This window comes from Barbus barbus (genome assembly GCF_936440315.1).
Source record: "Barbus barbus genome assembly, chromosome: 35".
NCBI lineage: Eukaryota > Metazoa > Chordata > Actinopteri > Cypriniformes > Cyprinidae > Barbus > Barbus barbus.
The window spans coordinates 7,431,013-7,444,765 of record NC_136763.1 but is presented as its reverse complement, the minus strand read 5'-3'; the positions used below and the strand labels follow the sequence as shown (position 1 = coordinate 7,444,765).

The following is a 13,753-nucleotide window of genomic DNA, read 5'->3' as shown; positions in this document are numbered from 1 at the left end:
ACTTACTTGTCATTACATGACATTGTCATCCTGGCGGGAGGTGTGCTAACAGGGCTTGCAGCAGGTGAATCGGTCGTGCCATTAAACTGCCTTGTGTTCATGGTGGCTATATGATGCGATATGATGCTAACTGCAGAATGGATTTCAAGGACTGCGTGCGCAGATCTACGCCCAATGTTGAATCCAACGTTTATATTTTTTCTGCGAATCTTTGAGTTAACGTACATACCAAGATGGCGCCGCTGTGTTCGGACGCCGTTAGGGTCGCTCCACTGAGAATTTGCTTCTACTTTCTTTTTTACTTAGTTTTACTTTCTCTTTTTACACATCTCACGTCGGCACTGATCACCTACAACATAGAAACACTTTTGGACATTGGAAACCGCTACACCAACCTGTTTCAGGACACTTTATCCACGAATCCTGCGTGGCCTCTGGAGATTCTTCGGAACGCAGAGACGAACAATAACCCCCCGAGGCGACGGATCAAGAAACACCGCGGGAAGCGCGCTGGAATTCGAGTCAGACTCAGGAAAAGGGCTCACAGTCCTCCTCTCCCAAGCATTCTCCTCGCTAATGTCCAATCCTTGGAGAATAAGATGGACGATCTTAGAGCCAGGATTAGTTTCCAACGGGACATTAGGGACTGTAACATCCTTTGTTTGTCAGAAACGTGGCTTTCGTCCTCGGTCCCGGACACTGCTGTAATGCCGAGTGATAACTTCTCTGTCTTTCGGACGGACAGAACAGCAGAGGCCGGTAAATCCAGGGGTGGAGGAGTATGTTTCATGATCAACAAGAAATGGTGTGACCCCAGGAATATCTCCCATTCTGTCGCGTTCCTGCTCGCCTCATCTGGAGCATCTTTCCATTATCTGCCGCCCATTTTATCTGCCCCGGGAGTTTTCATCGATCATTGTTACTGCTGTGTACATTCCACCACAGGCGGACACTGGCTTGGCTTTGTCTAAGCTTCACGATGTGCTCAGCGGCCACATTAACAAACATCCTGACGCTGCCTTCATCATCGCGGGGGACTTTAACAAAGCCAACCTCAGACAGGTCATGCCGAACTTTTATCAACATGTATCCTGTCCAACTAGAGGACCAAACACACTGGATCATTGCTACACTCAGTTCAAGGATGCCTACAAAGCCCGCTCACTACCGGCTTTTGGCAAATCGGACCATGCCGCCATCTTTCTAACACCGAGATACAAACAAAGGCTCGTTCAGGAACCTCCGGTGCAGAGAGTAGTGACGCGCTGGTCCTCCCACTCAGAGACTATGCTGCAGGCGGCGCTTGATGACGTCGACTGGGACATGTTCCGGGCGAGTTCTTCTGACGTCAGCGAGTTCACGGATGTAGCATTAAGCTTCGTAAACACGCTAACCGAGCAAGCTACAGAAACAATAACGATAAGGACATTCTCCAATCAGAAACCGTGGGTGGACAGAACAATCCGTGCCGCGGTTAACACACGCACCGCCGCTTACAATGAGGCTCTTCTGTCTGGGAATACGAGCGAGTACAAAGCATCGTGCTATGCTCTCCGACGCGCAGTAAGAGCCGCCAAACACAGATACAGAGAGAGAATTGAGTCTCATTTCCAGCTCAACGACTCTCGACGGATGTGGCAGGGACTGAGGACCATCTGTGACTTCGGAAACAAATCCTCCGCGGAGGTGAGAGCAGATCCGTTGCTGGCCGACGAGTTAAACATCTTCTACGGCCGCTTCGATGGCAACGGCGGCGGCGCGTTTCTGCCGACCAGCGTGTCTGGAAGCAACAGGCAGAGCAGCGATGATCCTGTAATCACCGTGTCGGAGGATGAGGTTCGGAGGGCGCTAAAGAAAGTGAACGTCAGGAAAGCAGCCGGACCTGATGGGATAACCGGCCATGTTCTGAGGTCCTGCGCCGATCAGCTCGCTGGTTTGCTCACTTCTATCTTTAATGAGTCCCTTGCTACCGCTGTGGTTCCCACCTCATACAAAAAATCCATCATTATCCCTGTGCCAAAGAACAATAAACCCTCTTGCCTGAATGACTATCGCCCAGTTGCCCTCACATCTATAGTCATGAAGGTTTTTGAGAGACTTGTAAAGAGCCACATTTGCTCCTCCATCCCTGATACTCTGGACCCTCTTCAGTTTGCCTATCGCCCAAACAGATCCACGGACGATGCCATTTCTCACGTTCTCCACTCTTCCCTCACACACTTGGATAGCAACAATGGAAATTATGTAAGGCTGCTATTCATTGACTATAGCTCAGCTTTCAACACTATAGTCCCCATCAAGCTGGCATCTAAACTCACAGACCTCGGCCTAAACTCCTCACTCTGTGACTGGATTCAAGACTTCCTCACCGGCAGACCTCAAGTGGTGAAAGTTGGCCAGTTCACCTCAAACTCCATCACTCTGAACATAGGAGCCCCACAGGGCTGTGTCCTGAGTCCCCTGCTCTACTCTCTCTACACGCATGACTGCGTGTCCTCTCACAGCTCCACATCTATTGTCAAATTCGCTGATGATACTGTGGTTCTGGGCCTCATCTCCAACAACGATGAGACCGCATACTTGGACGAGGTAGAGAGACTCACATCATGGTGCCAGGACAACTGTCTCTCTCTGAATGTGAGCAAAACTAAAGAGCTGATCATGGACTTTAGGAAGAGACAGCAGCAGCCCTACACTCCTCTTATGATCAGTGGGACCCCTGTGGAGAGGGTGAGCAGCTTCAAGTACCTCGGTGTAAACATCTCCGAGAACCTGACTTGGACTACACACATCCAAACACAGGTTAAGAAAGCCAGGCAAAGACTGTACCATCTGCGACAGCTGAGGAAATTCAGGGTCTCACCAGCAATCCTGAAAACTTTCTATTCAGGGACCATAGAAAGTGTATTGACTCAGTACATCTCAGTGTGGTATGGAAACAGCTCCAATCAGGACTGCAAAGCACTACAGAGAGTTGTGCGCTTAGCTGAGCGCATCTCAGGGTCTGCTCTCCCCTCTCTGCAGGACATCTACCTCAAACACTGCAAAAATAGAGCTGTCAAAATCATCAAGGACTCAAATCACCCTGGTAACCAGATATTCACTTTGCTTCCATCTGGTAAGCGCTTCCGTAGCCTGATGGCAAAAACTGAGAGACTTAGGAGGAGCTTCTTCCCCCAGGCCATCAGGCTCCTAAACTCTAACTCTGTGTCATAACATCACTTGACTCCATGTAAATATCACCATATCAATAAGCTATTCATAATTTTTCTCTACCTCATATTGCTGCTATTATATACCCTGTACAACTTTTTTGCACATTATTTTGCACATTCCTCTTAGTACTATTTAAGTCAACAACATACTGACCTGCACATTTATATTTATATTTTTTATCTATCTTTTTATTTTATTCTTTTATTTTATTTTATTTTTTTCTACTTTTCTTCTCTTAATATTTGTATACTTTATAATTGCATTGTCCTTGGAGCGGACCTGACCTACATTTCACTGCTGGTTATACTCTGTATAATTGTGTATGTGACAAATAAAACTCTTGAATCTTGAATCTTGAATCTAAACATGAGTGGAATGAATTTGCACCGCAGCACCCCCACACCTTGATGCTCATGACAAGAATTGCATGTATAGTTATCTTTACTGAAGAGACTTAGGTTTAAATCACCGTCATGCATGAATGAATTATATTTTTGCAATTTTACACATAATAATCCACGATGATCACATTACTCAAAACTGAAATTGCACGTCAAAATAACACATTGTCATTATTTTTTCAGACCCCCCAGAATTTTACAAATCACGTTTTCATGGGAGCCCATGTCTTATTAAGGGGAGTCGAGCTCCCCCTAGCTCCTCCGTAGTTCGCACCCTGGTTAAGACACAAAAGAACTTATCCACAAATCACTGCCCGCTGCCACACGAGCACGACTTTAGCAATAGATTTAGTCAATTTCAGAAAAGTGGCTTTTTTTTCCATAAAAGGTAGGTACATAATGACAAGCCTAGTGACTTTTTGGATAAACCTTAGCTATCGTTCAGTTGGAAAATTTCGCCAGTGCTGCTCCGCGAGCACGAGGTCTAACTTCCCCGCCGCAGTATCGCTTCTCTCTGTGTCTGTTCTGTTCAGTGAGTGGCAGAGAATCATTGCTTTCAGCTGGCCGTACTGCAGCCGACTCGTCAATAGAACAAAACAGCATGCACCTGTCACTTTACTGACTGTTTGGAATTATAAATTTGAACATAGTTTGTCTGTTAATATGCACGTAGTTTGTTACTCAGACACAAGCAGTGCACTGCATGAGACAAAAAAATAATATAGCCAAAACTGCACAGCCGCTCTTTAGTGTAGATTCATGTTGATTTTATCAGACGATGTTGCAATTGTAAATCAGGATTTAAGGAGCAAAGTGAGAGTGACTCCTGGTTAACATGTATTAATGGGTTGTGTTTAGTCATTATTTAGTGTGGAATTATTATTCAATATTTGTACAATATTCACTCATAATGACAGTAAAATAGGGCATTCTAAGTCAATCTACTGCAGTATTTCCTCTCTCAATCAGTAGAAAATGCCCTGTCATGCATAAAATAAAATAAGAAATTACACTGTCATATACCGTGAAAGCGGTATAATTTTTAAAAAATACCGTGATATGAGCACTAATTATTTATATACCATTATAGTATTTACTACCATATTGAATAAGCTTTTATTTCTCTTATTTTCATTTTTCATTTTAAATTTAGTTTAGGTTTAGTAACTTTTGTCATTTTTAGTACTTTATAAAAATTAACACTCGGTATATACAGCCATGGTCAAAAATATCATCACCCTTGGTAAATATGATCAAAGGCGGCTGTGAAAATTAATCTGCATTGTTAATCCTTTTGATCTTTTATTTAAAAAATTCACAAAAATCTAACCTTTCATTGCATAAGAATTTAAAATGGGGGAAAATATCATTATGAAATAAATGTCTTTCTCAAATACACGTTGGACACAATTATCGGCACCCCTTATGAGTAAAATTATGAGTAATTTTTATGAGTAAAATAGTTCATATTTAAAGTACATTCACATTCAATGAATTCATAATTTTGAGCCTAATTTAATTATCCATCGCAATGAGAAAAACCAAAGAATATATTTCTGATGTGTAGCAAAAAATAATTGAGCTTCACAAATTAGTGAAGTAGTTTTAAGAAAAGAGCTAGAGCAGTGAAAACGTTTCAGGTTACTTATGTAACCATGGTTCCCTGAGAGGGAACGAGACACTGCGTCCTCTAGAGGTCGCTATGGGGAACTCCATCTACGTGACCCGTGTCTGAAGCATATATACAAAAACACCAAATTTTGGCCAGCGACAGCCTATGACGTCACTCCCGGCGCGACCACAGTATAAGAGGGCGGCGGGAGAAAGCATCATCCACTTCTTCGTCTGAAGCGGCATCCGAAGCATGGCCTGAAGTCTAGAGGACGCAGTGTCTCGTTCCCTCTCAGGGAACCATGGTTACATACGTAACCTGAGACGTTCCCTTTCAAGGGAACTTCGAACTGCGTCCTCTAGAGGTCGCTATGGGGAACGATATACCAACGCCGCCATGCTGAGGGGAGTGCATGCCATTCCACAAAGGCGAGCACTAAGAACCAACTCTACCAAAAAGAATAAGGGAGTTGTCCCTGGGATGAATTGACGGCTGTCAGTGACCTTATCCCCTTCGGCCAAAGGCCTGAGTTGCATACCCCGGAACTCACATGATAGAGGCCGGACCTCCTGGACCCAGGGTAGAGCTCAAGGCTTGGAATCAGAAAAGGGATTCCTTTAAGGGGATACGACCAAGCGCTTAGGATAGTAACTAAGCCTGGTCTGTCACCCAGGGCTACTGCTTGCTCCTACAAGAGCTAGCTGAAGGAACTGTATCAACAGATCCTTAGTAGTAGCCCCTGTTCAAGTAGTATCACTGGGGATACACAGGTAGAGTAGGGCCCAAGGTGAAAATGGGCCTAACCGACTCAAAGAATGGGTACGAAGCCGCAGCGCGTAACCCATACCATACAGGATTTTAGAAAAGACCACAAAACACTCGGTGTGCGATCTTACCACAGCGTGGCTTTCAGAAAATGCACAAAGACTAGCGTGCACACTTACCATAACATGGATTTGTAAACATCGTTCTTTCCAAATGCTCTGGAGAGAGCAGCATGCTCAAAAGGTGACCCTCTATAGTGAGAGGAGCAATGCTAGCTCTACCAAGGCAGAGCTCTGGAGAGCGGATAACTCAACTCTCAGCATGAGAGGAAACTCAGACGCTCAAAAAAGGGAGCGGCATGCTCATAGGTGACCCTCTATAACGAGGGGAGCAATGCCAGCTCGACCAACCAGGAGAGCTCGTGAGGGAGCAGCATGCTCATAGGTGACCCTCTAAAATGAGGGGAGCAATGCTAGCTCTACCAAGAAAGAGCTCTGGAGAGCGGAGAACTCAACTCTCAGCATGAGAGGAAACTCAGACGCTCAAAGGGAGCGGCATGCTCATAGGTGACCCTCTATAGAGAGGGGAGCAATGCCAGCTCGACCAACAAGGAGAGCTCGTGAGGGAGCAGCATGCTCATAGGCGACCCTCTATAGTGAGGGGAGCAATGCTAGCTCTACCAAGGCAGAGCTCTGGAGAGCGGAGCACTCAACTCTCAGCATGAGAGGATACTCAGCACATACATAAGTAGAGTGGGACCCAAGGTGAGAACCGGGGCCTGACCGATTCAAAGAATGGGTACGAAGCCTCAGCGCGTAACCCATACCATACAGGATTTTAGAAAAGACCGCAAAACACTTGGTGTGCGATCTTACCACAGCGTGGCTTTCAGAAAGTGCACAGAGACTAGCGTGCGCACTTACCATAACATGGATTTGCAAACTCCGTTTCTCCAAATCCTCTGGAGGGAGCAGCATGCTCATAGGTGACCCTCTATAAAGAGGGGAGCAGTGCCAGCTCGACCAACCAGGAGAGCTCGTGAGGGAGCAGCATGCTCATAGGTGACCCTCTATAGTGAGGGGAGCAATGCTAGCTCTACCAAGACAGAGCTCTGGAGAGCGGAGAACTCAACTCTCAGCATGAGAGGATACTCAGCACATACATAAGTAGAGTGGGGCCCAAGGTGAAAACCGGGGCCTGACTGACTCAAAGAATGGGTACGAAGCCTCAGCGCGTAACCCATACCATACAGGATTTTAGAAAAGACCGCAAAACACTTGGTGTGCGATCTTACCACAGAGTGGCTTTCAGAAAGTGCACAGAGACTAGCGTGAGCACTTACCAAATATGGATTTTAGAAACCGTATTGTCAGATGCTCTCTGGAGGGAGCAGCATGTTCATAGATGACCCTCTAAAATGAGGGGAGCAATGCTAACTCTACCAAGAAAAAGCTCTGGAGAGCGGAGAACTTAACTCTCAACATGAGAGGGAACTCAGACGCTCAGAAGGGAGCGACACGCTCATAAGTGACCCTCTAAATAAGGGGAACGATGCCAGCTCAGCCAACAAAGAGAGCTCAAAAGGCAGCAACATGCTCATAAATAACCCTCTAAAGTGAGGAGAGCAATGCTAGCTCGACCAACTATGAGAGCAACCTGACAAGGAGGCCTAAAGAAAGGCCTGACGTGCTGAGGTTTCTGAATAACAGAGCTCTGGGAGCGGAGACTCGACTCTCATATGAGAGGAAACTCAGACGCTCAGCAGGGAGCGGCATGCTCATAGGCAACCCTCTATAGCGAGGGGAGCAATGCCAGCTCAACTAACAGGGTAGAGCTCGGAGGGGTACAGCAGCAACAAGGAGCAGGTTGTTAAGTAACAAAGCTCTGGGAGCGGAACTCTACTTACAGCAAAAGAGGGAACTCACACGCTCATACGAGAGCAGTATACTCAAGGTGACCCTCAACAGTGAGGGGAGCAAAAACTAGCTCTACCATGATAAAGCTCTAGAGAGCGGAGAATCTACTCTCAGCATGAGGGCTCAGACACTCAGGAGGGAGCGGCATGCTCATAAATAACCCTCCACATTCTAGGCGAGGGGAGCAAAGCCAGCTCGACCTACAAACAGAGGGATACCTAACAACCCGAACAAGCTGCTGGAAAAAGTATCAGGGTAATAGGTAGCTGAACAGAAGGCAACAAGGGCTCAGGGAAACTGCTACTTAAAACCCTAATAAGGGTGGGCAGTTCTAAGCTAAACCTCATGCGCCTATTATGGCCTCGTTTGAAGAACAAAAAGGGCCAGACTTAGAAAATGCTGCTCCTCAGAGCCAAAGCATTGTACTCACCCATCCATGGATCCCGCGCAGAAGAACAGTCCAGTGTAGGGGCTGAAATAAGGGTGCAGGAGGTGCTCACCTAACCTCAGTCAGGTGGTAGAAAACTGAGGTTGAAGGGGAATTAGAGAGGGGAAGATGAGGACTTTAGATGTACAGGCCCCCTGAGGGAAGGAGAGATGTTCAACTCTTACCCTGGCCGAGAGCGTTGCAACGCCCCGTCCGGACCACCTCCCTCAGGTCTTGCTACCTCTCTTTGACCCGCGCCACCCTTGAAACCCTACCCGCAGGCGGGGAAGGGCGTGAGTTGCGACACTAGCCTTCTGTGCCCATCTCTGATCCTCAGATCGGGATGGGCCAGGACCCCTGCGCTGTTTGGGCTCAAACCTGGACCTTCTCATTTAAAATGAAGGTTTTAAAAGCCACTGAACACGCCTTTGCCTCCCTAAACTTTTAAACCACCGACTCGACGGAGGTACTAAAAAGTACAGAAGGCGAAACCGGAGCATTGAGAAGAAAGCCCTTCTCTCTCTTCCCAATATCTGCCAGGTTCACCCACAGATGTCTCTCCGTTACCACCCTGGCCGCCATAGAACTGCCCATAGCAGAGGCGGCCTGCTTAGTGGCTCACAGAGCCAAATCGGCGGTGCGGCACAGCTCAGCAACCTCATCAGGTATATATATATATATATATATATATATATATATATATATATATATATATATATATATATATTTACAAATCTTTTATCCAGGTCTTTCAACAGATCAGCCTGGTATGCCTGAAACACTGCCATAGTGTGTAATGAGGCGGCAGCCTGACCTGCTGCTGCGTATGCATTGCCATTCCAGCGTTTTTTTTTTCTTCTCAGATGACGTCAGCGAAATCGCGTCATTGTCATCCAACAGCTCGCCCTTGCTCGCGACTGACGAGCGCGAGAAGGAAAACCCCTACTATAACTCATTGGCGAGAACCACCTGCAAACCCCATGAGCTCATTTTCCTCCGTGCTTCAGCAGCGGAGGGTCCTGAACCGCGGGAAGCAGACGGCTGCCCCTCTTTCCTCAAAAAGAGAGACAGACGAGAGCAGAGCTTTTAGAAAAACGCTCGCAGTACGTGCAGCTCGCAAACAAAAGACGCAAAGATCATGTGAGTCATCAAGCATCAGATAACGTGGATGCGGATGCACACATCTCTTAACGCCTTGCTAGTGCTCGCATTACAAAAGTAAACCATACTTATCTTGTAAGGTGCACGCTTCAAACAAACAGTCATTGAAGACGAAGAAGAGGATGATGCTTTCTCTTATACTGCCCTCTTATACTGTGGTCGCGCCGGGAGTGACGTCATAGGCTGTCGCTGGCCAAAATTTGGTGTTTTTGTATATATGCTTCAGACACGGGTCACGTAGATGGAGTTCCCCATAGCGACCTCTAGAGGACGCAGTTCAAAGTTCCCTTGAAAGGGAACTCCATTTCCACCATCAGGGTAATAATTAAGAATTTCCAATCAACATAAAATGTTACAAAACATTTATTTCATAATGATATTTCCCCCCATTTTAAATTCTTATTATGCAATGAAAGGTTAGATTTTTTTAAATAAAAGATAACTTTTTAAATAAAAGATCAAAAGGATTAACAATGCAGATTCATTTTCACAGGCTTATTTGATCATATTTACCAAGGGTGATGATATTTTTGGCCATGACTATGTGTGTGTATATATATATATATATATGTAGTGTGAAAAAGTTTTTTTTTGTTGTTTTGCAAATTTGTCACACTTGAATGATTCAGATCATCAAACAAATTTTAATATTACACAAACATAACCCGAGTAAATACAAAATGCAGTTTTGAAATAGTGATTTTATTTATTAAAGGAAAAAAAAACGAAATTAAGTGCAGTTTACTTAAAACAAGTAAAATTGTCTGCCAGTGGGGTAAGTAAAATACTTGTTTTAAGAATATTTTACTTACCGAACTGCCAGATAATTTGACTTGTTTAAGTAAAATGCACTTAATTTATTTATTATATTTTTTTCTGGAAACAAGAATAAATATCTTAAGTCATTTTGCTTATCTAGTAAAAGTATCTTGATTTTGGAATTTTTATATATTTGGACTAGAAACAAGACAAAAATACTAAGTATGATAAGCCATTTTTTTGCAGTGTGATGCCATACATCTGAACAAGAAGTCCAGGACCTCCAGCAGAAAAACAGGCTCACAACATCATAGATCCATCCAGGGTATTTTTAATCCCTGTTTGCACCAAATCTATCTGGAGGGTTTACTGCCAAAAGGCTCTTTTTTATGTTTCATCTGACCATAGAAGCCAGTCCCATTTGTCGTTACTGACAACTAAATATGCTGGAGTTTGTTTTTGGATGCGCCAGGTTTTTTCTTGAAACCCATTTGAATAACATGATGTAGGGGTTGGTTTTTTTTTGTGTGTTTTTTGGGGGGGCTTTCTGACCCCAAGCTTCAACTACTCTCTGCAATTCTCCAGGTGTGATCCTTGAAGAGTCTTTGGCCACTCAAACTCTCCTCACCATGCATTGGGACGATATAGACGCACGTCCTCTTCCAGGCAAATTTGTAACATCTTTAGTTGATTGGAACTTCTTAATTATTGACCTGATGATGGAAATGGGGATTTTCAATGTTTTAGCTATTTTCTTACAGCCATTTTGTTTTGTGAAGCTCATCAATCTTATGCACATCAGAACTAAATTATTTGGTTTTATTCCTTGTGATGGATGATTAAGGGAATTTGGCCTTTGTGTTCCTCATATTTATAATCCTGTGGAGCAGGAAGTCATGGCTGGACAATTTCATGTTCATAATCACCCAGGTGTGCTAAAAAATGTAGATATGAATAGGAATATACTTCAGAGATATTTTACTCATAAGAAATTCTTGGGGTGCCAATAATGGTAGCGAACATGCATTGAAAAACATTTATTTAATAATGTGAGTTTCCCCCCACTTGCAATTGTTTTACTTCAATGAAAGTTTAGAATTGTGTGAATTTTTTTAATGGAAGATCAAAAAGATAAATGATGCAGATCTATTTTCACAGCCGCCTTTGCTCTTATTTATCAAGGGAAGGGTGCCAATATTAGTGGAAGGCACTGTAGTTATTTTTATTTCAATTATTCAGTTTTAGTAATTTTTGTATTTTTTGTCCTAGTTAGTAACATTTCTGATAAGTTTTTCATCTAATAATCAAATTATTTCAGATTTATGATTTTGAATAGTTTTAATTTTAGTCACTGACTACAACACTGACTCTCTGTAGAGACACTGTGGGCTTTTCTTATGGGCATAATAATGCAACTCTGCGATCTTTGCTACTAATTAGTTCATGGGTCACCTCCATTTTATTTTTTCTCCGTTTGACTGTCAAACATTCCAGCCTGTGTTTTGATTCAAATAACAAGGATCTAAATGCTGCATGCGGCATTGATGCAAGATGCAATGAAGCACGAGGCATTATGATGAACTGCGTTCGGTGATGGAATTGTGTTTGGAATATGTTGACAAATTATGCTCCATGTCTGAGATCAATAAAACACAGTTCGGGTCACTTAAGACCTGTCAGTGCATGCGGCACATACAAATGATTCATTAGACTATGTTAATTAATCCTGCAGTTCTCTAGTGGCTTGTTTCGGTGAAATGATTTTCCTCTCTTCAACTCAGAGAAGAAATTTAAATGGACTTGTTCTCTTATTTTGAGTACATTTAATTGTCATTCAGACCAAAAAGTGCAGTGTTAAATTTCCCAGAAATGTCAATTAATCTTTTGTTTTTGTTTATTCCCATGAGGTTAAAGTTGCATAAAAACCTCCAAATCCTAATAAACTGATGAGAAGGAGTATTAATTATGAATGTATTCTTAAACATCCAGAGTCCACTGTGACAGTACTTGTGACACAGTGACTTGAGCATTAATTATCTTGAAGGACATCTTGCTAATTTGCTTAATTATTTTATATTATTAATTAATAAGATGAATATTGCCCACTGGGATGACTTAATAGTAATTTGAGCAGGAAGAAACCTTATTGTGCGGCAAGCAACCCCTGTAGAGATACATGTGCATGTGATACTTATGTTAGTGACTTCTAAGATAGATAAAAGAGTTGGCTGACAGAAATTCATAAAAAGAATTGATCTATTCAGCATCCAGTCTAAACATCGGGTTTATTTTCACCTTGAAATATAAAATCTGTCACCAACAGAGATGGTGTGAGCTTTGGTGTGGCCAAAAGGATACATGTGAAAGGAGAAGCTGAGCTTCTCCTTGCTTTCGGGCACACACTGGCAGTAGGACCTTGAATTTTGCTTATTTACGGAAGAGCAAACCATCTCACAGAGGTGCCAGTCTGTGCCAAGGTGAGTTACCATGCCAGCTGGAGCAGATGCCAATGAGTCAGACAGCCAGACAGACAGAATCCGATGCCATCTGTTTAACGCCAGAATACAGTCACACACTTTGCCTAAACTTAAACACGCTTCCCATTAGATATCTGTTGCACACTAGATACTAGCCATTAATCACGGTAAACATACGAGTTTCAGTCAGTTTAAATCCAAATGGTATGATTGTGCTGCTTACATGATATATTCAAGATTCAAGATTCAAGATTCAAGAGTTTTATTTGTCACATACACAATTATACAGAGTATAACCAGCAGTGAAATGTAGGTCAGGTCCGCTCCAAGGACAGTGCAATTATAAAGAATACAAATATTAAGAAGAAGTATAAACATAAAATAAAATAAAAGATAAGATAAGATAAGATAAAAAAATATATAAATATAAATGTGAAGGTCAGTATGTTGTTGACAAATAGTAATGAGAGGAATGTGCAAAAAATAATGTGCAAAAAGTTGTACAGGGTATTTGAATAGATGGAAGCAAAGTGAATAGACGGTTACCAGGGTGATTAGAGTCCTTGAAGATTTTAACAGCTCTATTTTTGCAGCGTTTGAGGTAGATGTCCTGCAGAGAGGGGAGAGCAGACCCTGAGATGCGCTCAGCTAAGCGCACAACTCTCTGTAGTGCTTTGCAGTCCTGATTGGAGCTGTTTCCATACCACACTGAGATGCACTGAGTCAATACACTTTCTATGGTCCCTGAATAGAAAGTTTTCAGGATTGCTGGTGAGACCCTGAATTTCCTCAGCTGTCGCAGATGGTACAGTCTTTGCCTGGCTTTCTTAACCTGTGTTTGGATGTGTGTAGTCCAAGTCAGGTTCTCGGAGATGTTTACACCGAGGTACTTGAAGCTACTCACCCTCTTCACAGTGGTCCCACTGATCCTGAGAGGAGAGTAGGGCTGCTGCTGTCTCTTCTTAAAGTCCATGATCAGCTCTTTAGTTTTCCCCACATTCAGAGAGAGACAGTTGTCC

General features: G+C 43.5%; 1 protein-coding gene across 1 annotated transcript in view; it reads left to right on the top strand.

The window, feature by feature from the left end:
- The window catches only part of LOC306854925 (contactin-associated protein-like 5), a gene marked incomplete at both ends in the record, with an annotated part of 74,530 nt that overhangs the window by 19,169 nt on the left and 41,608 nt on the right, over nt 1-13,753 (top strand). The gene's annotated exons all lie outside the window — the stretch shown is intronic.